This window comes from Protopterus annectens, chromosome 4.part0 (genome assembly GCF_019279795.1).
Source record: "Protopterus annectens isolate FY-2018-M chromosome 4.part0, PAN1.0, whole genome shotgun sequence".
NCBI classification, from domain to species: domain Eukaryota; kingdom Metazoa; phylum Chordata; order Ceratodontiformes; family Protopteridae; genus Protopterus; species Protopterus annectens.
This window is the reverse complement of record NC_056733.1, coordinates 1,384,782,523-1,384,809,556: the sequence shown is the minus strand read 5'-3', so window position 1 is coordinate 1,384,809,556 and position 27,034 is coordinate 1,384,782,523. Positions and strand designations below refer to the sequence as shown.

General features: G+C 43.1%; 1 protein-coding gene across 2 annotated transcripts in view; it reads right to left on the bottom strand.

Moving 5' to 3' along the window:
• LOC122799866 (core histone macro-H2A.1) overlaps positions 1 to 27,034 on the bottom strand; it is a 1,011,703-nt gene that overhangs the window by 330,687 nt on the left and 653,982 nt on the right. The gene's annotated exons all lie outside the window — the stretch shown is intronic.

Here is a 27,034-nt window from a genome sequence, read left to right as displayed (position 1 = left end):
ATGTCATGTATGCAGCCTTGCAGTGCTTAATCTTTTTGGGCAGTACACATATTATAAAATCTATGCAATAAAAGTAGCTCATACAGTTCCCTACATTTTTTTCTGAAAAAAGATGAGGTTAGAGAATGCCAAAAATGTACTGCAATTACAGAGAAGTATGCTGTAAAATTGTGTTGATAATTAAATATCTGGCTCTACTACGAATAATCATATCTTACTTAACCTGCATATGACTATTAAAACCTGAAATATCTAAAACTTTTGCAGCCTGACAGCTACACTTTCAAGATAGCAAAATATAAAAACATTTGGTGGGGGGAATCCAACCAACACAGAAGCAAGCTCCCACATCCCTGAAACTTTGAGAAAAGGGAGAAAGTGAGGAAAACACAACACTTACCTTCTCAGTCTTCTCCAAGTCGAAAAGAAGTCAGACAGTGATGACACTTCGAGCAGCAATTGATTGGTCACTGACAACACAGTCTCTTTTTACAGCTTATCTAGTTCCTTTTCTCTTCATTTAAATATATTATCAGCAGCAGATTAAACAGATATCCTTCAGTGTCTACATAATTAGCAGAATATATGAAAACAAATGGTATAGCTAGAAGACTTGTAAAGGCATACAGTACATGAAACGGAAAACTAATTTTTCAGTAATGAATTGCACTGGGGAAGTATAGATGTAAAGGCAGAAATAGCATACAAAATGAAAAAAAAAAGAAATTATTAACAAACTATGTTATACAATGAGCTGAGCTGAAGAAAAAGAGTGGCTTGGGAATCAAATCCTTCAGAACTTTCATGCCAACTGAGTGGCAGGCTGAAGTCCTGAAAAGGTTAATTCTGGGAAATTAAAATTACAGATCATCACCCTGGTAATAAAACCATACAAAAATAAAGGGATGGAGGGAGGGAGCGGTTACTGCAGCACTGATCATTTAAATATCTAGTCATGGTAAATTAACGTACACAGCTGTACTATGTTCACCGTTATGATCACTGCTGCAGTAACCTTAAATGCATGGGTAGACTAACTTAAAAATAGTCTGCTTTGACACAGGTTGTCCATTTTTCATACCTTCACAAGAAATGAACGACTGAGCAGAATTCCTAAAATATTTTGTTTTGTCAAGATAGTACCTGACTTGTCCAGGGACATGCAAGGTATGGAGTATCCTTTCTTCCTCATACTTAGTACTGGAATACCACTTTAAGCATAAACAGGTTCATACTTTCATAGGTGGTTACTAGAGCCATTTTAAGCCTAGCCAAGCTTACCCCAAATTTATCCAAATATTGTAGATGTGTCAATACCCCCAAATAATTTTATGTTTATGATACAGGCTCATACACTTCAAGTGTTCACAGCCTGCCCCTGCCTATTAAGGACACAGATGCCAGACCAGGGATACATTTGTGATTTCCCATCTTCTGGTCCAAGTTACATTTGAAAAGGTCTAAGGATGAGATTTGTATCACATGGATGGGAAGCTTGTTCCAGAGAAGGGGTAGTCTTTGAGACACATACCTGTCCCTCCAACATGTCCTGTTTGTCACATATCAGGTTTAGGTCCTTAGTGGAGGTATTTCTGAAGCTATTTATTTTGTGGATGTGTAACAAATCCATCAGACTGAGATCTGGGTATGCCTTGCAGGCTAGGCATACACTGTCATACAGCAGTCTGAAAGAGACCAAGTACAGGGTCAGGGCTTTGCGCTGGTCCATGTAGGATTGTTTACTCTTTGCATTCATTTTGTGAGGAGCCTATGTGGTCTGGACCCAATGCCTCATCTGATGAGAACTAAGTATAGCGGAACAATAACGTCCTTTGTGCTGGATGCCATTGTCTAACGTATACGTTGTGCAACACAGAATGATTTTATCACCATAGTAGAAACTTGGTGGTAAAAGGTCAGTTACTGTCAACATGCATTCCCAGGTCCCTGACTAGTGGGTCTACTTTTAGGGGTGTATTATTAATGTGGTAATTTCCACGGGAGGCCATCTTTCCAAAGAGTGCTATTTATTCATTTTCTCACACTGAGATGTAGTCCATGGCTCTGGCACCAGCTGTTAGTCACCAGCTGTTAGACTGTGTCAGGCCCTCTTGTAGAGTCTCTTTGTCTTTAGGTGCTTCATTGACAAACTTAGTCAGCTACAGGCCCTTGAAGTTTGCCTTAATTTCAGAAAAGGGGATGACAAAAAGGAGAGGCTCCAATACTAATCCTTGTGGGACTCTGCTAGTGGCTGGATTCACTGTGGAGGTGGCTTCTCCTATCCCTACTTCTTGTGTCCTAAAGATGGCTATCCATCAGGTGATATACAGGTTTACATCTAACTTTGTAAGTTTATCTACAATGCTCAAATGATGCATTGTGACAAACACCTTGGCGAAGTCGAGGTAGGCAGTGTGTACTGTTTTGTCCTTGTTTATAGCTTTAGTGACCTACCTGAAGAAGTCCACCAGCTTAAGTAGGCATGATCTGCTACTGTAAAATTGAACAGTGCAATGTACAGTGTCTGCAGGTTTCCTATATCATTGTATATCAGATCCATGACAATTCTTTCCATGCCCTTGCATATCAGACTAGTCAGACTTATGTGTCTGCAGTTCCCTGGGCCAGTGGAAGGCACACCATTCTATAGATGGATAACTGTTCCAATCCTCCATTCATTTGGCATGTAACCTGTCTGTAGGCTATGGTTAAATAGAGATTCTAATAGGCCTGACAGGTTATGTTTCATGCTAGTCCCAGGCAGCCTGGGATATTATCAGGGTCCACTGAAGTAGTGTTCCTGGCTTTCCAGAGCACAGTGAGGACCTTACACCTAGTAATAGTTGGTGGAGAAATGGTGGAGGGCATTTCCGGAGGTGACCACGAGTGATACAGGAGTAAAACTGGAGCTAAATTTATCAGCCAGCAGATTTGTTACATCCTCTGGCTCCGTATAGCTGGTTCCTTTCACCATTGTTGGGTGCTCCCCTTAATGTTGCGAATATAACTGTAGAAAGCCTTATGGTTGCCCTTAGCCTGGGGGTATTTTTACCTCAAATATGGCTTTGGTTGACTTGATTAGTCCCCTGAGTTGCTTGTTCAGAATAATGAGGGAATTTTTACTTTACTGGGTAATGCCTGTCCTGTTTTTGGTCATGACTTTATTTCTTTTGTTATACAACTTATTTATACATGGATTTCACCAGGAAGGCTTGTTTAGGGGGTTGTCCTATGTTTAATACATGATTTGTGAACATTTTTAAATGATAAATGAAGGACTAATTCACAAGAAAACACTATCTTTTTGGAAAAGGAGATAAGGCTAACTCACCATAAGAGCTTTTCTTGCAGAGGGCAGAGCAATTAGTAACACTTTTTTTCCATGTTTAGAATCTCAATTTAGCCTGACAAGCTGATTCAAATGGAGCAAGGGTTTATTTTTCCAAAAGAAAATTAAGATCCCAAGGAGAAGTCACCATTTTTTTAGGAGGGTTCGGATAGAGCACCTCTTTCAAAAACATTTTCACATGAGATTTCATTGAAAGATGAGGTTCCATCAGCCGACATGATGAAATAGCTGACAAATTAACCTAGAAGGAGGATTAAGACAGGCCAGAGGGTAGTAACTCATACAAAAAATGTAGAACCAGAGAAACAGTAACCCTGAAAGGGTGCTGGTTCCTGTCTTGGCACAAACTAAAAAATCTTTTCCATTTACTAATATATGATTTTTTAATTGCAGGTTTTCTTGCCTCCTTTAATACCTGCTGAAAATGCTCAGAAAGTGGGTGCCTAAAAGGTATTAAGATTCTATAATCGAGGCAGTTAGTTACAGTTATTTGGGGCTGGGATGTATTAAACATGTCTTGTCCTGTGTGAATAATTCCAGTCTGTGAGTAAGCTTATTGTAATTGCCCCTGGCCATTTCCAAAAGAAGAGAGAACCACTGTTGCCTGGGCTAGAACTGAGTCATCACAATGATCTTTGTAGACTCTATCAAAATCCTCAGAATGATCTTAGATATTAGTGGAAAGGGTGGAAAAGCATACAAGAACATTCCTGATGAAGAAAAAGTGTCTCTTCTCTAGGCCTTCTTGCATGGAGTCCTAGAGTAGAATTTTGCCAACTGATGGCTGTAAGTGGAAGCAAAAAGATCTATTTGAGGTGTACTCTGCATCTGGATCAATTCCTGGAAGACCAGCTATTTCAATTTCCATTTGTAAGTGTCTGTGGTGGCCCTACTCAGCTTGTCTCAGACACAGTTTTGCTCCGATATTACACAAGATGCCTATAGAGTGAGATTGTGCTGAAAAGGTATAGCCACAGCTACTATGGCTAGTCTGCATAGATGGTAAGATCTAATAGCACCTGTTTAAGTGTGTGGTTCTGGGGACCACAGAAGATTGAAAGAGTTGACAGCATTTACAAGTGCCATTATCTCTTTTACATTTTTATGTTTTAGTCTATCTTTTTGTTTAAAAGACTTTGCAGTTTTATCTCCATAGATACTGCTCCCCAAGTAAAGTCTGAGGCATCTGTTGTTACAGACTTTGCTGGAGCTAGAAGGGAAAATGGGTGACCTGGATTCTGATAAATTTGGTCTCTCCACCAAAAAAATCTCCTTTTTTGCAAACCAGAATCTGGACTGTCAAAGGATGTTGATGTTGGGACCACAGAGATTTTTAGGTACCACTGATTTTTTTTCTCATGTGGAGTCCTGTCAGAGGAATCAAGAAGATCATAGCAGCAAAGAAATCCAAAATCCTGAAACATTCTCTGGCTGATACAGTAGTCTGAGTAGAAAAACTCAGGAATATATCTGGATATGGATTCCCTTTCAAATATCAAAATACCAGAATTCCGAACATTATTTTTGTGAGACAAAAATAACAAAAGCTAAAATCCAGAAGCACAGAGTTTTTTTCCATGGCAAGTAAACACTTGTCCATCATGGGAAAATATGCCCTTTTCCCCACTGTAGTGTGATCTCAGAGTTGGTACATATAGTTGGGGGATGGGGGGTGCAGCCCCCCACCTAGGTAAGTTTCAGATGGTTTGGTGTGTACCGTGTAGTTTTGGGAAAGTGTTTACTTGCCCTGGGAAAAAGTCAGTGATTCGGGATTTTAACTTTTGTTATTTTCATCTCACAAAAATAACGTTCAGGATTTTAGTCTTTCGATATTTGAAAGTACATCCCTGGACCAGATCTCCTTTTTGCTGTGAAAGAAAAGCTCTTAGAAGTGAGGTATCTGACAGACAACTCAGGAAAAAAATACTGTGAGAAGGAGTCAAACCACACATTCACACATTCTCCTGGAACCCCATACAGTGTAGGAGATCTCTCACCCAAATGAGAGATTCCTGACACTTTGAAAAAGACTCTGAAAAGATAAAACACAAAATCACCAAACTAATACAAAAACACACAAGGCTGAAATCCAAGCACCCCTGGAACAATGTTCAAATGTTGAAGTGAAAGGAACCACAAGTTGAGAAATATAAAAACACCAAGTATTCAATGATTCCAGTAACAAAGAAACAGTTAGCGCTTTTGTTTGAACAAGTTTCAAACTTCATCAGACAAACTATTCTACATGTATTCACCTTAAATACCATAACATTTACTTCTATTGGTTAAAAACAGTGTCAGTCATCATGATATGCAGCTGAACATAAAACTGTTGCCTCATATAAACCAAAAACTATCACCGCTACGTTAAAAACAATTTAATACAACTAATATTCAAAAAGAATGCATATGTATTTAAATATATGTTGAATGTATAAATTAGTGTATAAAACTGTATATTGTTGCCAGCTGTCAAACAACCTTATTTTTGTTGTTTTGAAACCTTTTTTCTTTCAAGTGCTTTTAGTTCCAATATGGCCGAGATAGAAGTAGGGTTGCCACCTTTTCAAATGGCCAAAGTGGGAAATTTTTGGTACAAACATCAGATTTTACAGGCCGACACATACCCATGGCCTGTCAAAGGATAGAACTTAACTTTTTTGCCTAAATAAAAGCTTATTCTTGTACCATTTTAGTTGCTTATTCTGTTTCTTATAACATTTAGGTATTTCAGATACAGAATAACTGTTTTATGCAACTATTACATAAAATATAGCAAATAATTTTGTCCTAAAATCTCAGGACATTTGCCATTTTTACAATTTTTTGTCAGGACATAACTGCCCAAAGAGAGACTGTCCCTCGCAAAGTGGGACAGGTGGTAACCCTAGATAGAAGTGCTATCATTGGTGCCAGGCCAACTATCTGCTTGAAAGCAGATTTGCTATTTTAGCTCACTTAGTTCCAACTGTAAACCCCAAGGCTTCTTTTCATCAGTAGTGAGTGGTTTATTTCAGACTTCCTTTGAATTTCATTTTTTTTTTTTTGGTTCTTGGTGTTTTTATTACATGGAATCAATTTTGTGCATTATTAGTTTACAAAAAATATAAGGCTGAGGAATGTTTATGCAATCTATCTGCTTTTGAACTTTTATACAGTCTATCAGAATTCTTGGGGACAGCAGGCTGGCTGTCAGGCAAGTTAGACCATGATAAAAACACACCCCAATGCTGAAAGAATAGGAGGAATAAGAATCAGGAAAATTGAATTGAAATAAATCAAACTACTTCATTAGGGACAGTAGACTGTCATTGTGTTCTCATTGAAACAAATGATTCATTCTGGAAATGGTTTCAGAAAACAGAAATCATTCAAAGTGACTGGTAGTAGCCACACTCTCCTCAGAATCTGAATCAGAAATCTGAGGATACAAAACAGAATCTGTCTCTTCAAATCAATTTACAGTTCAATACTCTGAATTTCTTCAGAAAATGAAGACTCCATTTTTATCTAACCAGAAACAACTGAAATGGAGTGGTCAAGAGCCTGAACTAAACCCAGAGCTAAGCCCAATAAATCACTCCTGTCCAAAGTAAATGAAACAGCAGAGAATATATATCTAAACTTCTTATTCTTTTGACAGACATTTCTGAGGAAGCAGACTCACTTTTGCAGGAAAAAAAAAACTTCCTTATGACAGGCATTGCAAATTGGCTAGGCAGAGAGGTATTCTCTACTCCTTCTCCCAGGACCAACAAGAGTGGTTCTCCCTTTCCTGCCAAGGGCACTCCAACAGTTTCAGAGGACATGTTTAACCCCCAGTCTACGGTGGCTGCAGGGACTATAACAGAGGGTACTTTAACAGCCTGCTGTGATTGCCAAGGCTGATTAGTAATTTTCTTCTTTTTTGTGGCTGAAAGAAGGAACAATGGTCAGGTCAACAGAGATAACTGATTCTCGAGGAAGCCTGGTAGCAGATAAGTAGATAAAAGTCAATTTTGCCATAAAAATCAAATGGAAAAACACTTTAAACACTTTCTCCAGCCCCCAAAAGTAAAATAACACAACTTTTACCAAGGAAAAAATATTTTTAAGTTTAATAACTTTTTTCACAAAAGTAAAAAGTAATGTTCCTATTTACTAAAATCATGTGACAGTCAATTAAAACACTTTTTCCTAGCCTAACACTAATAATTTCTGAGAAAAGTTTACTTTTTCATATAAAATTAAAATGTGGCGGCATTGTTTCCCCAAACAAAACTTATCTGCTCAGTAATGGTATTTATTAGCCGACCACCAATCCTTAAAAGCCACAAGAGGAATGCTTGTCAGTGGCAGGAAAGGTGTGCCAGGGTTGGCATCCAAACCATTAATTTTCTTCAAATCATCTCAATTTGAATAATAGTTTGGGCATGTGGAAGGTGTTGCTGAAGCTTTGGAAGTTGGCTGGCTGTTGTATCCTTTGCAGGATACAACCCATACAACTAAGATTACTGTAGCAGTGATCATAATGACGAACATCAAGATGTTAGCAAGACCCTGAGGTGCTCTACAAAAAATGCCCTGTCTTGTACTGAGTGCCAAAACATTTATGTACAGTTTGGCTTTAATATTAACTGAATACTTTATTTGGGCATACTGTTGGTTGATGAGAATCTTTCTACCAAAATGCAATACCAGCTTACACAAGTCAAAATGGTACTCTGCCAAAAATCATAAATGCCTCAGTTATTTTGGATGATACAGGATTTACGTATAGCAAGGATAACCTCATGATTCTCTCAACTATGGCAATCTATTTTTATGGAACCTACCCCTGGAGTCTTCATAATGGTATTTCAAAGACTTTAACTGAAAACACATGGAAGAGATGCAAGAGTACGACAAAAAATAAAAATGATTTTGTTTTTGACCTGCTCCCACACACAAAACATGCAAATATGTGACTTTTAAAAAATATATATATATATCTTTTTGCAACATCATGACTCTGTTCTGAGATACCTCAATCTCTTCTCCAGCCCCAGTTATTGGACCAGGGACCTCCGGGACCCAGGGGTCAAGGACAAAGATCAACAGCAGCTGATGGTCAGCTGTGGAGGGGAGCAAAAATATGGACTAAACATAACGATAGATCTGCAAAAGTCGGGTTCTTTCTTTGTAAAAGTAGGCCTAATGCCATATGCATTAGGATTGCTTGATAGATAAAACTTTCTCAGGGTCTCTAAACACCCTTCCCCATCTCAAAATACATCACGGTGTCAAGTCTCTCCAGATATTTGGTAGATTCCACGAAAAGCATCAAATAATTAGCACAAGGGCAGGAAGAAAGTTGGCAGATCTTAGCATAGCTGGCATTCTATGTAAGAGGGCAAGCACCGTGGTGATAATGCAGAACACTGAACTGCATGTAAGTGTAAACCCAGAACAGACAGTGATGAGGTTATGAAAGGTCCAGTGTTCTCCATTATCATTGTCAGAGACAAAGCCATCCTTAAAGAACTCCATAAAGATAGCTGTGTAGTTTTGTTGCTTTGTTTTGGCTTTGATATGGGAAATGAGAATGAAACAGCATGTAGCAAATATTTTATTGTTCAGCTTTAATTTTTGTGTACTTGTTAAAAATAATGCACACAAATAATAAGAAGTTATGTCTTACCATAACGTTCCATGTTAGTTGTCTTTCTCGCCTTCTTTCTTGCTGGATGGGTTCGGAACCGAATCTCGGCTCCGACTCGGCCTATAGTATAGCTCGAGAGCTATTTTTACCGGCTCGAGGCAGTCCTATATCCCACAATACCATGCGCTAACTCCCCAGATCTCGTTTGGAAGCTGAGACATAGTATCAACAACAATCTTATAATAAAAGTATTATAACCCTCTTTATTAGAAGATTACCTGCTAGTAACACTAAGTGTGCCAGGAAAAAGGCAATATGTTGTGTCTCCAAAAAAAAAGAAGGACTCAATCTCAAGTCTGTCCAGGCTAGGGGGCAGGAGGGAGGGACGCAAGAAAGAAGGCGAGAAGAAGACAACTAACATGGAACGTTATGGTAAGACATAACTTCTTAATGTTAAGTTGTCATTCTCGCCTTCATTCTTGCTGGATGGGACAGCGTCCCTAGCACCTTAGTCCTGGGTGGCTCAACGAAACAGACTCCTGAGTACAGTGGAACCAAAATCAGCTCTATTTCTGGAAGCTAAGTCAAGCTTGTAATGAGCAATAAAAGTATGTTTGGAAGCCCATGTAGCAGCTGCACAAACGGCATCTAGTGGTAACCTAGCCTGAAAAGCCGTTGAAGTTGATAGAGCCCTGGTTGAATGAGCCTTAGGCCTAGAGGGGAGTTGCTTGTGTCTTAACTCATAGACCAAGGTAATAATAGATGTCAGCCATCTGGAAAGGGTAACTTTCGAAACTGGAAGCCCTTTCTTACCTGCCGCATAAGAGAGAAAGAGCTGATCTGACTTCCTAAATTGTTTTGTCCTGTCTAGGTAATAGCGTAATTGGCGATGAACATCTAAGGAATGTAACTTTTGTTCAGCTCTGTTGGTATAATCTGGGAAAAAGACAGGTAAGTCAATAGAATGATTCAAATTTGCTTCTGATAGCACTTTTGGAAGGAAAGAAGGGTTTGTTCTGAGAGTTACCCTGTCTTTATGAAAAAACAAATAAGGAGGATGGACAGACAAGGCTTGGAGTTCCGAGACCCTCCTGGCGGACGTTATAGCTACTAAAAACAGCGTTTTCCAAGAAAGTAATTTGAGGGAACAAGAAGCTGCAGGTTCAAAAGGGGGCAGAATTAGTGAAGTTAGAACTAAATTCAAGTCCCATTTTGGAGGTGGATCTTTTACTGGAGGTCTAAGCAAAAGGATACCTTTGAGGAAAGCTTTACAGAGTTTGTGGGACATAATATTTGCTCCTGAGAGTCCAACATGAAAATTAGCAATGGCCGCTAATTGTACTCTGATAGTGACCGATGATGATCCAGAATGAAAAAGTTCCGCCAGAAAATCCAGTATCTCATGAATGGGTGCATGAAAGGGATCTAAGGACTTGTTATGCGCCCAAAATGAAAAACGCTTCCATTTACTAGCATAAGTCTTCCTAGTATTGGACTTATGGGAGGCCAGAATGATATCACGAACAGGAGGAGAAATAAGGGGAAGCCTGGCTATAGCTGGAAGTGGAGCAACCAAGCTGTGAGGTTGATGGAATGAAGAGACTGGTGCAGCTTGCCCGTGAAGTGGGTCAATAGATCCGGAAGGGGTTCCAGATGCCAAGGCTGTTCCAGTAGATATTTGTGCAGGAACAGGAACCAAACTTGCCGAGGCCAAAAAGGGGCAATGAGGATCATTTTGGATCTCAACGCAATTGCTTTCTGAATTAATCGCGGAATCAACGGAAAGGGAGGAAAGGCATAAAGAAGACCCCGGGGTTGGCCCGGCAGAGGAAAAAGCGTGAAGAAGTCGAGGCACTTGCTGTTTTGGGGAGTTGCGAAAAGGTCGCAGCAAGGCTGGCCCCACTTCCGAAAAATTCCGTCTGCTACCGCTTGATTTAGAGACCACTCGTGAGCCATGAAGATAGTTCTGCTCAATCTGTCTGCTATGACGTTGGACCTCCCGGGGATGTGCGTTGCTATCAGAAACCGTTGAGATGAAATCACCCATTGCCAAAGTCTGAGTGCTTCTCGACAGAGGGGATAGGACTTTGTTCCACCCTGCTTGTTTATATACCACACCACAGACATATTGTCCGTTTGAATTGCTATAGTCCCTTGGGGAAGAGAGCTCTGAAGGGCTTGCAACGTCAAAAGCACCGCCCTCATCTCCAGAACATTTATGTGCAGGTGGCATTCTGATTGGTGCCAAATGCCCTGGACCGTCCGTCCCTGATAATGCCCCCCCCACCCGATCAGGGAGGCGTCCGTTGTGACAGTGGCAACTGGAAGGGGGAGAACAAAGGGTCTGCCCTGAAAGAGCTGAGGGGAAACCATCCACCAGGAGAGATGTTTCTTGCAAGATGGGGTTATCCAAATGTTGTGGGTCATTGGTAGATGTTGAAAAGACCACTGAGAAAAGAGCATCCACTGAAGGAGTCTCATGTGGAAGCAAGCTAATGGAAGTAAAAGAATTACCGCCGCCATGAGGCCCAACACTTTCAACACTCGGTTGACCTGGACTTTGTTGGGTTGAAAGAGGGTCTGAACATTCCGCCTGATGTCTGCCACTCTTTGCGGTGGTAGTGTTGCAGACATTTCTGTGGTGTTTAACACGGCGCCTATAAAGTTGATACATTGACAAGGCAACAAGGAGGACTTTGCAAAATTTATAGAAATACCGAGACTGTTGCAAAGTTGAATAGTGTAATCCCTGGCCAGTATGACATCCTGTTTGGTGGTAGCGGAAATGAGCCAGTCGTCTAAGTATGGAAACACCTGGAATCCTTTCTGTCTCAGGTGAGCTGTGACCACTGCCAGACATTTGGTGAACACCTGGGGGGCTGTGGTGAGACCAAAGGGCAGGGCTCTGAATTGAAAATGACTGACTCCCAGCCGGAAGCGGAGAAACCTCCTGGAGCATCTGTGTATCTTTATGTGATGGTACGCGTCCTGGAGGTCTAACGAGCACATCCAGTTGTCTCTGCCCAAAAAGGGCAGAATGGACTGCAGTGTTACCATCCGAAATTTTGTCTTTAGCACAGATTTGTTTAACCTGCTGAGATCCAAAATAGGTCTCCAGTCTCCTGTCTTTTTTGGTACTAAAAAGAACCTGGAGTAAATTCCGGACCCTAGCTGATCTGCTGGGACTGCCTGGAGGACTCTTTTTGCTAATAGCTTTTCTATTTCTAGCTGAGCCTGACCCCTTTGTGCGGGTGGTACATCTGGTAGGGGTCTTGGCGGTTGTACCGGGGGGTGGTAAAGGGGATTTTGTAACCCTCGGATATGATCTTCTGTACCCATGTGTCTTGGGAGAGGGATTGCCAGGCTTCCAGGTACAGAGATAATCTTCCCCCGACTGCCTCCGAAGGCGGACAGTCAGGCAGCTTCTCAGGAATGCTGAAAGGGTTGATCAGGAAAGGATTCCCTAGAACCCTGATTCTGAGGACCCCCTCTGCCCCTAGGGCGGCGTCTGTTGTTGTTCCCCCCTCTGCCTCTAGGGGGAAAATCACCACGTGCGGCAGGTGCGACTCCCTGGGGTTTGCGGAACCACATCTTCCCTCCCCTCTGTCCCTTAGGATAAGGTCTAGAAGGGGTGGAAAAGCGGACTCCCACAGCAGAGAGAGTCTTACCATCTTGCTCGCATCTGGTGAGGGCATTCTTCACCTGAGGTCCGAACAATTCCGAACCATCAAAGGGGGTATTAGTGAAGGACGCCTTGAAGGGATCTGCAAAGTTACAGAGCCGCATCCAAGCATGACGTCTTAACGCAACGCCTGTACCCGCGGCCCTACTCGCTCCATCGGCTGCATAAGAAATAAGCCGCATGGAGGAGTTAACAATGGAGTTCAGGGTAGCCAGCTGAGAGTTTATTTTGTCCTTAAACCCCGCAGCAGAAGGATCCTGTACCGTTTCACCCAGTTCTTTGAGTAAGTCTGTTTGAAGGCGGGTGAAATGACATAAATAGTTCAGCGACCACATAGAAAAGGTCGCTGAAGCAAAGGTCCGCTTGCCGTACCTGTCCATGGTCCTGGACTCTTTGTTAGGAGGATGAACAGATACAGAAGGATCAGCCAGCTCCTTCTTAGCGGCTGCTGCTACCACCATAGCATCAACTGACACACCTTTGGTAAGAAAGGATTTATCCTCTGGTGCAGAAATAAATTTAAAAGGCCTCCTAGGGGTCGGTTCCATTGAATCAGGAGCTGCCCACGCCTTTTTAGCCACTACCTCCATTAGTGGGTCAAAAGGGGGGGACACCCAGGAGGTGGAAGGGCGAGACCCAAAAGCGTCGCGGTAAACTGACTCGTCCTCGGAAGGTTTGAGAGTGGACCAATTTCCCCTCTGTCGAAGGATTTCCAGGATGTTTGAAAAGGAGACATCCTCAGAGGGGGATCTGGGGGAACCTTCCGACTCATCCAAGTCAGTGTCCGATGTGACAGACTCGAGGGAGTCTATGTGCTTCCTCTTGCACTTTCTTTTCCTAGGGGGTTCCCCTGAAACTTCAGGGGAGCCCTCTGAAGAGGAGGAGGAGACACCCAAAGTGGGTACCCCACGCTTTGGATCTCTGCTGACAGGTGCAAGAGAATGGCCAGAGACCGTAACAGGCACTATGGAGAGAGGAGCCGCAGAACTTAACCTTGGAGTGGACACTGAGTCCAGCACACTCCTCATCACCTCGAAGGCTCCCCTATCAGACACCAAGGGCAGCACCGGCTCCGAGGAGACCAGAAGCACCCCCGGAGCCGACAGAGAAGGCTCCGAGAATGATGTCGGGGCCGAACTAACCAGAGCCGAAGCTCCGAGAGGGAGAGGGGGTCGGACAAGGGTCCGATGCCACTTGCCCCCCCGGAGCCGACAATGGAGTCCCGGCGCCCGGACCTCTCCACGGACGGAACCAATAAAGGGGTCGGAGCCGACGACACCGGAGCCGAAGGAGGAAGTATCGGCTCCGACATAGGCAAGGTCACGGTTCCGAGGAACTCCGGCTCCGAGCTCGAGTGATGAGTCGGAGGAGGAATAGACAAATGTAATGAAGGAGCCACAGTCTGATGAGATGGGCTTTGGAGCATTTGGGCCAGTGCCTGTGATTTTATGAGTCTACTGACCACCCTCTCAATGTCATGGTCCGACAGCCTAGACGACTTCGATGAATGAGTCCTATGACTCCGCTCCGATAAGAGAGGGGATCTTGGAGCCGATCTAATGGACTCTAGGGAGGGGGACCTAGAGCGCTTGCGCGCTGGGGTCGGCTCCGAAGATGGCTTCGGAGCGGAAACCACTACGCTCGCCTCGGAGCCAGCCGGAACCGAGGTCGGAGCCATTTCTATAACGCCAGCCCTCGACTCAGAAGCTGGAGCCGAGGGTTTGGCGGTTCTGGATGACTTCCCCGAACCAGACTTGGACGGGGAGTCATCAGGCTTCAACAAGCCCCTTAAAATTAGCTTGTTACGCCTCTCCTGCAGGACCCTTGAACTAAATCCGTGACAAACAGAACAAGAGTCCTGCAGGTGTACAGGCCCCAAGCAATAGACACAAGAAGTGTGACCATCTGTCAGAGACATTTTCTGACAGCACGAGTCACACTTCTTGAATCCCGAGACCTTAGGGTCTTTAGACATAGTCCTGACCGCTAAAGAAAAAAACACAGTCAGCCCACACACACACACACAATTTAAAAACTAAAAATTTTAAAATTAGTTTAGGGGACTAACTTAACCCACACACACAGATAGGAAGGGGTGGGGAACTGAGGTAAGGCCCGTGGGCCCAAGATAAAAATTGTACTAAGGGAGGGAAAAAGGAGCTACAAGGGAGATATACAGAAAGAGGGGTCTAAAAGGGAAAGTTTCTGTGAAAAAACTACTGAAAAAGCTAGTTTTATTTAATAAAAAACTCCTTACTGACCTGAGCCGGTAAAAAAACAACCTCAAAGCAAAGCGGCAAACGAGATCTGGGGAGTTAGCGCATGGTATTGTGGGATATAGGACTGCCTCGAGCCGGTAAAAATAGCTCTCGAGCTATAGTATAGGCCGAGTCGGAGCCGAGATTTGGCTCCGAACCCATCCAGCAAGAATGAAGGCGAGAATGACAACTTAACATTCCCAATTATCTAAACTGTAATATTTAAAACTTATTTTAAAGCTTAATGTGTACTTTTGTTGTTTTGTTCATAAGTTGCTTCTTTTTTTAAATATTTTTATTTTTGCATGTTGTTAGCAAGCTACCTTAACATAGGACTGTACTAGAAGTTTATGTTATAATTTTTCTGTAGCAGGACACTGAAAATACCAACAATGTGCACTTTCTAAAGAATAAACAGTGAACCTCTAATGCCTGGCATTACTGACTGACTGTAAACCTCACTGATTTATCAGAAAATTAAACATTTTACAAGAGACAGGGCAAAAGTATGAGGCAACTTTAGGGATGTTTTGCAAAATCAGGAACAGAGCTGTGTTCTGTTGTTACATATGTTAACTGAAATTATTCCATTCCCACACAGACTTTAATCGGAAATTAGTGATAACAGAGAAAACTGGAGCAAATCATGCAGCTCCTCCTAGCTAAAGTAAATTAGCAGAATGTTGCAGTAGCAGCTATCAATGTATGCTATTGCCCTAACATTCTGTGAGCAATGCAAACACACTGGCTAAGTCCAGCATTCTCCATAATCACCTGGACCCCAGCATAGGAAGTTCTATAATTTGAGATAAACTGTCAGTAACTTTTACAGAAATTTTAGCAACATGTTCATCCATTCTTGAAAAAGCCTTACATGTTGCAGTGCTGAGTCCTCTTATTAGTCTCACACTCCATTTGGATAAAGCCGCATTACCTAGATAACCCACTGTCTGGGCTCACCGGCCCTCCCCACTGCTGACAAGAGGTCCCAATGGGATTGATTGCCTTACCTACTCTGTGCATGCTGCATTATTTACAGGATGCATCTGCCATTCAGTGCAGCCATAAGAGATCCCCTTCCCAGGCTGAAAGGCGAAAATATCCATTGACCTACTAACATTCACAACCTCTTGTCACTCTGATCCACAGTACCTACAAGGACTGTAGCAGTAAACCCCACCTACCAGCAGCATATCATTCTCAGCCCTCCCCAGGAAGATAGGTGAGCAGTCACAGCCTCTTCACTCTTCACCTCTTCTTGCCTCCAACAGATGCCCAAACAGCTAACTGAACCCATTACTTGAGTCATAGTCAGGGTTTTATCCCTGTAGGCAACTGAGACGGCTCTTCCATGCTTTTCATGAGCTAATGATAGTGAGGAGACAAAATGTGAGCACACAACTTAAAAAAAATAAAAAACTGGACATATTTGGAGATTAACAGTGCAAAAGAGTAAAAAAATAATGTAAGGTAGCAGAAAACACGAGGAAACAGCCACAAGAAGAGGCAAAAGCTGCTGAACCAAGGAGGAGAAAGGATATATTTGAAATTAAAATGAACAGCACTTTCTTTTACTAGCAGTGGAAAACACGAAATATGAAACATAGTACTCATGTTTTTACATTTTTGTTATGAGTTTGCCAGACTATTTTGGAAAAAAGAAAAAAAAGAAAAAAAATACACCCTAACTTTGAAGATGTCCACACAAACAGCTACTGTTTTCAGACAGAATAATTAGTATATATGAAATATTATGGAAGATTATGAAATAACAGACAAAATAAGGGCTTATTAATAAGGGGATATGGAAAATGAAAGATGTAAACTGCTATACTATGAGATATTTTTCTGCAAATAATCACACAAAAAGGTATACTGGAACAAAGTATATAATAAAAGAAAAAAGAAACTCATGGCCAAAATCAGCAAGAGCAATTCCCTTAAAGACAAGTGCACTCTTATACAGCAACTATGTGGTCAGGATAGCCTTGCAGGCTAAGGTCAATCACAAGGCCTTCTTCAGCTATGTCCAGAACTTTAAAGGAAACACACAGAAGTGTGCTGAACTAGTGATAAATGGTACCACCTTCACCGATCAGGGTGACACTGCAAGTCTACTGGCTAATAAATTCGAATCAAACTTCACCCCCACTACCCCTATGCTCCACCAGATGAAATCCACTCCAGCATACCATCCCTAAAAACCAGGCACTGCCAGCACTCACTAAGCCAAGGACACCGTCTACATGGGTCCCAAAAACATCCCCGGTTGCCTCCTCAAAGTCTAAAACAAGATCTGTTAGGACCACTTAAGGCACTCTTCAACTATAGACTTGAAACTGGTTATGTTCCAACTGAATTGGAGGACCACAATAATCATTCCCCTCTACAAGGGCAGATCATCAACCAGCCCAGGGAACTACAGACTCATCTGTCTTTGTTGACAATCCCGGTCAACAAATATAAATAAATAAATTGAAATAAATAAATAAATCTGTCTTAGAAGCCTAATATGCAAAGCCATGGAACAAATTATCATGGAACATGGTGGAGAGACAGATATCTGTCCCACAGGATCCCCACACTATGGAAAAGACTCCCTATTTATGTAAGACAGAGTTCATCCCAGACCCTAGTCAAACAAAACCTTGACAACTGGATGGAAAATCATAAATTTATACCCAGTCTGGCTCCCATGTCCTTTATTGACAAAGATTGTCAATAAGAAAAGTATTAATCTAACTACCCCCCCCCCCCATTAGTTACCTCCCTACTAACAGACCCCCCCATATAGACACCCATAATACTTGGGACCCAAACTGTTTGGGGTGTGAGGCTAGGCTTTTAAGGAGCCTAGTGGGTGTTAGCTTAGAAACAGCCTATGAACCTATAAGTCTATGGAAACCTCTTGAGGAGAACTCAGGCTACAGCCTTACTGTTCCCTGTTTTCACACTGGCAATCCCCTGGTCCCACTTCCTGTACTGGTTCTACTCACTATTAAAACTGTACTCTCCTTAATAAATCCTATTAAAAGCACAGCAAGTATTACTGTTTTACAATTATCATCTTAGGCTGCCATACAACCTATGAGACACTTCTCCTTTATAAGACATGGAAGACAGACCAACTTGTGTCCCTTCTGTACCCAGTCATGTAGCACTATGTTTTCTTAGAGAGTGTAGGAAAGTACAGTTGTGTACACTTACCATAAATGTAGATGTTTGAGTGTATTCACTGTTGCAGTAATCAGCTGTAGGTTATCCCTGCTGTGGTAGCCCCGGCCGGCCCGAATACCAGAGTTAATGTTTTTTTGCGTTGGCTGCAGTCACCTGTAGTCAGATGTCAGGTCATCAGTGCTATACAGCAAGGCAGCCGATATTATTACATCAGTTTTTCTTGCCCTAACCCGTCAGAAGCACAAGGAAATAAGGAAAAGTGGTCCTGGTGGCTAAAAGCCACAGTGGGAAGCTTATGTCCACCTAGGGGAAGATGCTATATGGGGGATGGAGGGAGGGAAACCAGGACTGCAACAGTGAATGCACTCGAGCATCTACATTTATGGTAAGTGTACACAGCTGTACTATGTTCTTCGTGTTTCACTGTTGCAGTCATCACCTGTAGGAGAATTCCCAAAGCTGAGGAGAGGGGTGGGAGGATAGTTGGTATGGGTCAGCAGGCCCTGCAGAACTGCAGAAGCAAACCCTGCCCTAGACTTAGAAAAAAGAGGTAGGTGGTAATGCTTTGTAAAGGTATAGACAGAGGTCCAGGTGGCAGCTTCCAAGATGTCCTTGGTGGGAACTCCTCTGAGGAAGGCCGTGAAAGTAGAGGCTGCCCTAGTGGAATGGGTATGGATAGACTTGTGGGGGGGGGGGTCCCATGTAGTCTGTAGCAGAAATGGATACAGTGTGATATCCATTTGGAAATGGTTTGTTTGGAAATGGGCTTCCCCTCTGCCCCAGGGGCAAAGCTGAGAAGTAGTAGGTCTGTTTTTTGAATGGTTTAGTACTGTCCAGATAAGATACCAGGGTGGCGTGGGAGGCCTTCTGGGAGGTCTGATATTAGAAGCCCCTCTGAGGAACTGCTTAATCAAAAGATGAGAGAAGGGGGTGGGTCTGAATTGTAATGCGCAGAAATGGCTGAGGCATGGATTTTAATAGAGGAGAAAGAGAGGCCACTATTGCACAACTTGGTTAGGTAATTCAAAATAAGAGGGATGGAAGGATGGGAGGTACTGGCCCCTTTGGACTGGTTCCAGGAGCAGAATCTTTTCCATTTCCCTGCGTATGATTTTTCTGGTGCTGGGCCATCTGGCCTCTGTGATGATGTCTAGGACCTGTTTGCTTAACAAGGACTCCTTGTTAGCTTTTAAGGTATAAGCCATGCTGAAAGTCTGTATGTCTGGGTGCAGTATCTTCCCCCTCACCTGGGTCAAGAGATCTGACATCAGGGGAAGCTGCATGGGGGGGGGCTGTAAGGTCAGGCTGGGCAGTAAGGGGTACCAATGCTGTCCGGGCCAGTCTGGAGCAATGAGGTGGCCTTTGGTCTCTCCTCCCTTATTTTGATCAGTACCTTGGGAATAAGGTGCAGAGGAGGGAATGTGTACACAAAGAGGGAGTTCCAGGGGAAGGTCAAGGCATCCACCTTCCACACTAGAAGGTGATACTCCCTGGTACAGAACTTTTGCAGCTGGTGGTTACGGTGCGAGGCAAAGAGATTCACTTCCAGAGTTCCCAACTCCTGAGTGATTTGTAGAAAGATTTCCCTGTGGAGCTGCCATTTGTGGGGGTCCAGTAAGTTTCTGCTTAGGTGGTCTGCTAGGGTGTTGTGGACTCCTGGTAGGTATTGGACAATTAGGTGTAGACCCATGGAGGTGGCTGTAAGCCAGAGGCTCATGGCTAACCTGCACAGGGGGTAAGATTGGGTCCCCCCCCGTTTGTTGGTACACCACATTACTGTGGTGTTGTCTGACTTTATAAGGAGAACCCCTGGCCTGAGATGAGGTTTGAAAGATGTCAGAGCCTTTTGTACTGCCATCATTTCTTTCTGATTGACATGTAAGTGAAGTTGCTGGGCATCCCAAAGACCTTAGGTGCACCTGCCTGCTAGGTGAGCGCCCCAAGTAATGTCTGAGGCGTCGGTGGCGATGGTCTGGCCGGAAGGGTGGAGGATGAAGGGAAGACCCTTGTTCCTGGCACAAGCCTCTGCCCACCAGAGAAACTCAGCCCTTACACAAGGGATCAGAGGGAGAGAGGTCTCTAGGGACTGAGAGTGCTGGCACCAAAGGTTCTTTAAATACCACTGAAGTTTTCTCATGTGATGCCTGGCCAGAGGAATGAGAAGGATGTAAGATGCCATGTATCCCAGGGCTTGCAGGAACTTCCTTGCAGTGAGGTGACTTCTGGAAGCCAGCTGGGTAAAGTAGAGAGGCAGGAAGCTCTGCTTTTCTGGAGATAGAAAGGCCATTTGTGATGCTGTGTCTAACACAGCTCCCAAGAAAAAGATCTGCCTGGTGGGGTTTTGCTTTGATTTCTTCTCGCTGATGGTTAACCCTAGGGAAGTTAGGAGTGATTTGACAAAGAGAAGGTCCTGGAGCAGCTTTTCTTTGCACTGTGCCTGAATGAGGCAGTTGTCCAGGTAAGGGTAAATCTGTATACTTCTCTGTCTGCAGACTGCTATGACCGGGGTCAAACATTTGGTAAATACTTTGGGAGCAGTACATAAGCCAAAGGGCAGCGCAGAGAACTGACAGTGTTGTGAGCTTGCTTTGAAGCGCAGGAATTTCCTGCACGATTCCCTGATGGAGATGTGGAGGTAGGCATCTTTTAGGTCTAGGATCACTAGCCAGGCATTTTTTGTTAGCACAGGCAGCAGCTGCTGCAAAGTTAGCATTTTGAATCTGGGGACCACCAGGGAGGTGTTCAGACTGGATAGATCCAGGATGGGTCTCCGAGTGCCCTCTTTTCTGGGAACAAGGAATAGTCTGGAATAAAAGCCTTTGCCTGTTTGATCTGAGGGGACAGGTTCTACTGCCCCCCAGGATATGAGAGTTTGCACCTGTTTCAGTGCCTCTGCCCACTGATTTGGAGGTAAGTGTGGGTACACACTTGGAATTGGGAGTTCACTGAAAGAGAATTTGTATCCCTGAAAAGTGATCTTTAAGACCCATTGGTCCTTTGTTACAGAAAGCCAATTGTCTTTGAAGAGGGAGAGCCCTCCTCCTAGTTTTTGATGAGTGAAGGGAGGGTAGAGGGGGGAGGGGGAGTCATTGTGAGTGTTTGCCATAGAAGGTTGGCTTAGAACTCCCTGCCTTAGAGACGGAAGTGGTCCATTGTTTGCTTCTCTGCTGGCCCTGGGATAGGGGCCTGGATGGTCTGCCCCTGCGGGGCTTACCTTGGCCTGTCTGCTAGGTGCAGGGAAGGTTCAGTGCTTAGAGGGAAAGTTCCTGCTGAATCTGTGAGGTTGAACCTGAAAGAAATATTTTACTGTTTGCATAGATTTTGCTTTGTCTTCCATCTTTTTAAACATCTCTTCTGCTTTTCTCCCAAACAAGCGCTTCTTATATAGGGGTGTATCGATAAGTTTAGACTTGACATGATCAGGGAGAGGTTGTTCCTTCAGCCATGCATGTCTCCTAATAACAGATCCTGCCATTGCTACCCTGCTAGAGGCTTCTAGGGTGTCATATCCACATTGTGAAGAGTGTTTGGCCACTTGACAAGCAGAGTGCAGTAAATCTGCTAACTCTTTTGAATTGACACAGTCAGGAAAGGTAGCAATCTTCTGTTTTAATAGTTCTAAAGTGTGTTGTTGATATTTTAACATATGGAACTGACAAGTGAGTGCTCTAAAAGCTAAGGTTGCAGAGGTGTATACTTTTTACCCCATCGGTCTAGAGCTCTGGAGTCCTTGTCAGAAGGAAGAGAATTCTTGGCAGAACTAGTCTTAGCTCCTTTAGGTCCCTGTGTAATGACCTCTGGGTCTGCAGCAGGATTTCTGTACAGGTATTTGTGAGAATCCGGTACTCTGTAGTACCTGTCAGGTTTACTGGGAACAGGAGGGAGGGCATCAGGACCTAACCTGGATTCATGGAAAACATCATCCACCACTTCTAAAATAGGGGGGATGGCCAGGGGTCTGTGCTGGTGTAGGACCAGAAACTCTCTAAGTCTTTTCTTACACTGTGGGGAAGTCCTGAGATTCCCCCTGGAAATGATCTCTGAGGGAGTGAATGGTTTCCCCAAAGGCAAGGTCCTCTGGAGGGGAGGCAGAAGGGATGGATTCCACTGCATCTGAATCCTCATAAGCAGTTAAGGGATGCTGTTCCTCTTCAAAAACTGAATAGTCAGATTCCTCAGAATCCTGTTCTGTCATAATTTCTTGAGAAGGGGGCCTTTTCCTTTTAGAAATTGTGACCTGACTACCCCGGATAAGGGAGATGAGATCCTCCGCCATTTTAAGCATTTGTGCTTGGGGTGGTGGAGCAGTAGCAAGATGGTGGCTAGAAGCAGATTTCTTAGGAGTGGCCTGGCTTCTAGGCCTGAGAGAATCCATCGTTCTGAGAGAAACGGTAGTCGGACACAAAGATGTCGTTGTTTGTCTAGATTCGGTAGTGTGAAAAGCCTCCTTGGAAGCTGGTGCCTGCGTCCCAGCTCCGGACCCAACCGATGCAGAGACAGCCAAAGCCTTGGAAGATGAAGAAGATTTCTGCAGCATACTGGACTCCGAAAGTGTCTCAGTAGTGGCCTGCGTAGATATCGAATCGGGCATCAGAGGCTGCAAAAGCGCCTCACTGAATTCCGGAGAACTGACGACCTGCTTAGAGGTAGCGCCGTCCAAATGCTTAGCCTTGTGTGGTCTGTCTCTATCTTTATCTCCACGTTTTTTTCGGAATGTCTACAGATTGTTGGTTGAAGGATGTCATATTGGAATGTGAAGACATAACACAAAAATAACTGTCTACAAAAAGAGCTCTACGGCAAATGGTTCTCGCATTAAAGAGGGCACCAAACTGGCAACAGGGGACGTCGTGGTCTGGGCCTAAACAAGTGACGCAGTAAGAATGGAAGTCTCGGTGTGGGATCTGCTTTCCACAGGCGAGACAATCGTTAACTTTTTCGGACATCGGTTAGTGCAAGATAAAAGGATCCCCAACGGGGTACTTAGCTTTAGACGTTTTCAGCTGAAATTCAACTTCTGACAGTGACTGACTGGCACTTGTGCGAACTGCTTCTGCTGCGGGCTCCACGGCAAGAAAGACTGAATGTAATGACGTCGACTTCCTTGCTTTATAGCACTGACGACCTGACGTCAGACTACAGGTAACAGCAGCTGATGCAAAAAAACATACTGGTATTTGGGCCGGTCGAGGGCTACCACAGCAGGGATAACCCACAGGTGATGATTGTAACAGTGAAACACAAATAACATATACCTTATATGCACAGACACTGAACTATTAACCAACAAAAATGCCATGACCTGCAAGAGGTGAAAACATTTTTAAATATAAAGTCAACCTTTCACTTCAGAAGATGACTTGTCTGCATCACACAGACCCACCTACACCCTATCATGAATCCACCAAACCAACATGTGCTGGGATTGTCAAAAAGTCACTTCCTAAGCCTCAAAGATCTATGTAAAGTTAAGTCTTAGCATAAGAGTACTATCACCTTTGGGGACTTTTCAACAAAAAGTGTGCTAGGAGATCAGAAAAGGTGGTACAATTTAAAAATTCTAATTCCAGCTCCACTGGAATAGAGGAATAAAGAACTGACCAGCAGACCCAATTTTGACTGAGAGCCTGTTAGAACTGGCAGGGGAAGGACTGGAACGTTGGGGCTAACACCTGCATGCTTCTCTTTAAAGAGACAGGAGGGGAGTAGGGCTGTGGGCACACTTTCCACTGCATAATCCCTGGTGGAGATCAGGTATTGTGGCGGTGTCTGTCTACAAAAAGGACAGGGCCAATTGATCATGTCATGTAGAGGCAGAGGCAATTGATCATGTCATGTAGAGGCAATGCATGCACTGCAAAGCCTCACTGCATGCCAATCCCTTGGACACTAATATGCCTGACAGACAGGGTTGCAAAGAAAAAACTGGTCCTAGTCAGAATGATAGCACTTGACAGTCACCACAAGAGAACATATGGGGTGTAAGTGTCTTAAGAAAGAGAACAAATGAATTAGTAGAGCAGCCAGGTAGATAAGCTGAGAGATCAAAAGAAAAAAAGAAAAGAAAGAAGAAGGAAAAAATTCTACTTCCAGTACCTGAATGGTGACAAGAAGCATACCAATTGTATGAGCATGATACTGGCCTTGGCAATAAATGCTACAAACATTAACAGCAGCCTTACTCAGTGTATAAAATTATGCTGCATTCTGAAAACTCATTGTAAATGCTTTGCTATCCACTTTAAAGAAGTGAATACATATACTGTAAATGTAAATAACAGGTCATAGTGGTATGAAATGACCACAACATGCCAGGTTACAACTTTTTAACTACATGGAATTTTGATATAAAAATTTCAGGCTACTTATTCACGAGACCCTTCTGTCAAACACAGTGTGGTATTGCACAACTTCATTTGTAAATCTTTCAGTTCTTTTTATAAATCACACTATGATTCTGACATGGAAAATTCAGTGACTCAGATCAGGCAGTGATGGTCCACAGATGACAAGTTGAAAAATCTGTGTTCAAAATATTAAACTTTGGCACAGATATGAAGATTAAAAATAATGTTAAAACTGTACTCCCTGCCTTATCAAACTGATGACAGTTTTGCATTACTAAAACAATGAGGAATTTTGGTATTAAATATTCTAAGTAGTCATTTTAGAGATCTTTTGGTCAATCATTTCAGTGCTGTTGCACAATTCTATTCGTAAATAGGATCATAGTATCAAAGGAGATTACTAGATTATCGACCCAGGGGTCAATTTAAGCCTAGCCGTTTCAACCCAATGTAATATCGAAGATGAAGAAGTCAATACCCAAGATGGCATTTAGTGATGACTGCCCATGTCCTGGAAGGTTGTGGGTGCTATCCCCGGTAAGAATTTACGGTGCCCCATCGACTCATCCAGGTTGCTCTTGAACAGTGTCATACAGGTGCACTGTTTCACATGAATTGGTAGCCTGTTCCAAAGATGTGGCAGTCACTGGGAGATACATCTGTCCCTCCAGCATGTCCTGTTTAAGTCACAGGCCATGTTTAAGTCCGTGGAATGAGCAGTACTAGACCCATTTGATTTACGGATATGCAGTAAGTTCATTAGGTTTGGGTCTTGGGTTGCTCTGTAGGCCAGGCATAAGTCTCCTCTAAGAAGTCTATATGATACAGAGATACCAAAAGGGGCGTTACACACAATTATGGGCCAGATAAGTGCCAAGTATAGGGGGATTATAACTTCTTTTGCTCTCAAGGTGATGCTTTTACTAATCAAATGAGCTATGTGGAAAGCTTTCCTTACAATGGCAACCTGTGATCCCCAGGTCTCTTACCACTTCATGGGGACTTAGGGTATTGTTATTGATTTGATAGTGTGAATGGACATTGTTTGTGCCAAAGGGAATGATGATGCATTTCTTTGCATTCAGTTTGAGACTGTGACTAATGCACCAGTTGTTGGTCTGTGTGAGACCATCCTGGAGTATACTAACATCATTTGGGGATTCATTGATTGCACCTAGTTTGCAAACTTAGTCAGACACAATCCTTTAGTTTTGACCTGAACTTCTGAGAAGTATATACTAAACAGTAGGGGGCCCAGCACTGACCACTGTCGCACCATGCTAGTAACAGGTCTGCTGGTTGATGTGGAGTCATCCTCTTTGATAGTGGTTTGTGTTATCAACCCATCTTACAACAAAGGGATTTACATTCAGTTTCTTATTGGTAATGCCTGAATGTGCGATTGTGTTGAAAGCCTTTGTCAAGCTGAGGTATGCTGTGTGCAAAGATTTGCCCTTATCAGTGGCCTTGGCCACACTTTCAAAGAAATCCACCAGATTTAACATGCAGGATCTGCCCTTCATGAAGTCGAATAGGGCAAGGTCCAGTTTTTAGAGGTCATCTATGTGTTTATTTATGACGTCCATAATGATACGTTCCATGGCCTTAGAGATGAGGCTTATGGGTCTGTAATTTCCAAAGTCTGTTGCTAGGTCACCTTTGTGGAGGGGAATAATTGTAGCTGTTCTCCATTCCGCAGGAACAAACCCTGTGGTTAGGCTATGATAGAAAAGGGTACTTAGTAGTGATGCTAGTTCATGTTTTAGCCTGTTTAGAAGACAGCCTGGGATGTCATCTGGTCCCACTGAGGCTGTTTTCTTTGTCTTGGACAGGGCTTTGAGGACCTATGCTTCAGATATTCGAAAACCAGAATTCAAGGCGAATAACAGAGATTTGTCCACCTCCCCAATGTTGTGCGACCCTGGAGTTGATATATATAGATGGGGGGTGTGGGAGGGGTGCTAGTTTTTTTATTTTAAAGGAAACTAGGTGGGGGGCTTTGCCCCCCCCACACCCACCCAACGTGGGGGGATGGACCACCCAACTATATATACCAACTCCAGGGTTGCACGACGTTGGGGAGGGGGACAAATCCCAGGTTTATATCTTGAATACTGGTTTTCGATCAAATGACGTTTCGACCAAATGGGTTTCAGTCAAATGGTCTTTCGATCAAATGAAGTAGACCCATATATATATATATATATATATATATGTATATGTGTGTGTGTGTGTGTGTGTGTGTGTGTGTGTGTGTGTGTGTGTGTGTGTATGTGTGTGTACACACACATTTATATATATATATATATATATATATATATATATATACACATATACATATATATATATATATATATATATATATATATATATATAGGGTTCCTATTACTTCCTCATATTTGAAACCATGAAATCTGAAAACATCGAATGCCCACATAAGCAATTTCGATCAAATAAACTTTCGACCAACTGGGTTTCAGTCAAATGGTCTTTCGATCAAATGAAGGAGACCCATATATATATATATATATATATATATATATATATATGTGTGTGTGTGTGTGTGTGTGTGTGTGTGTGTGTGTGTGTGTGCGGGGGTAT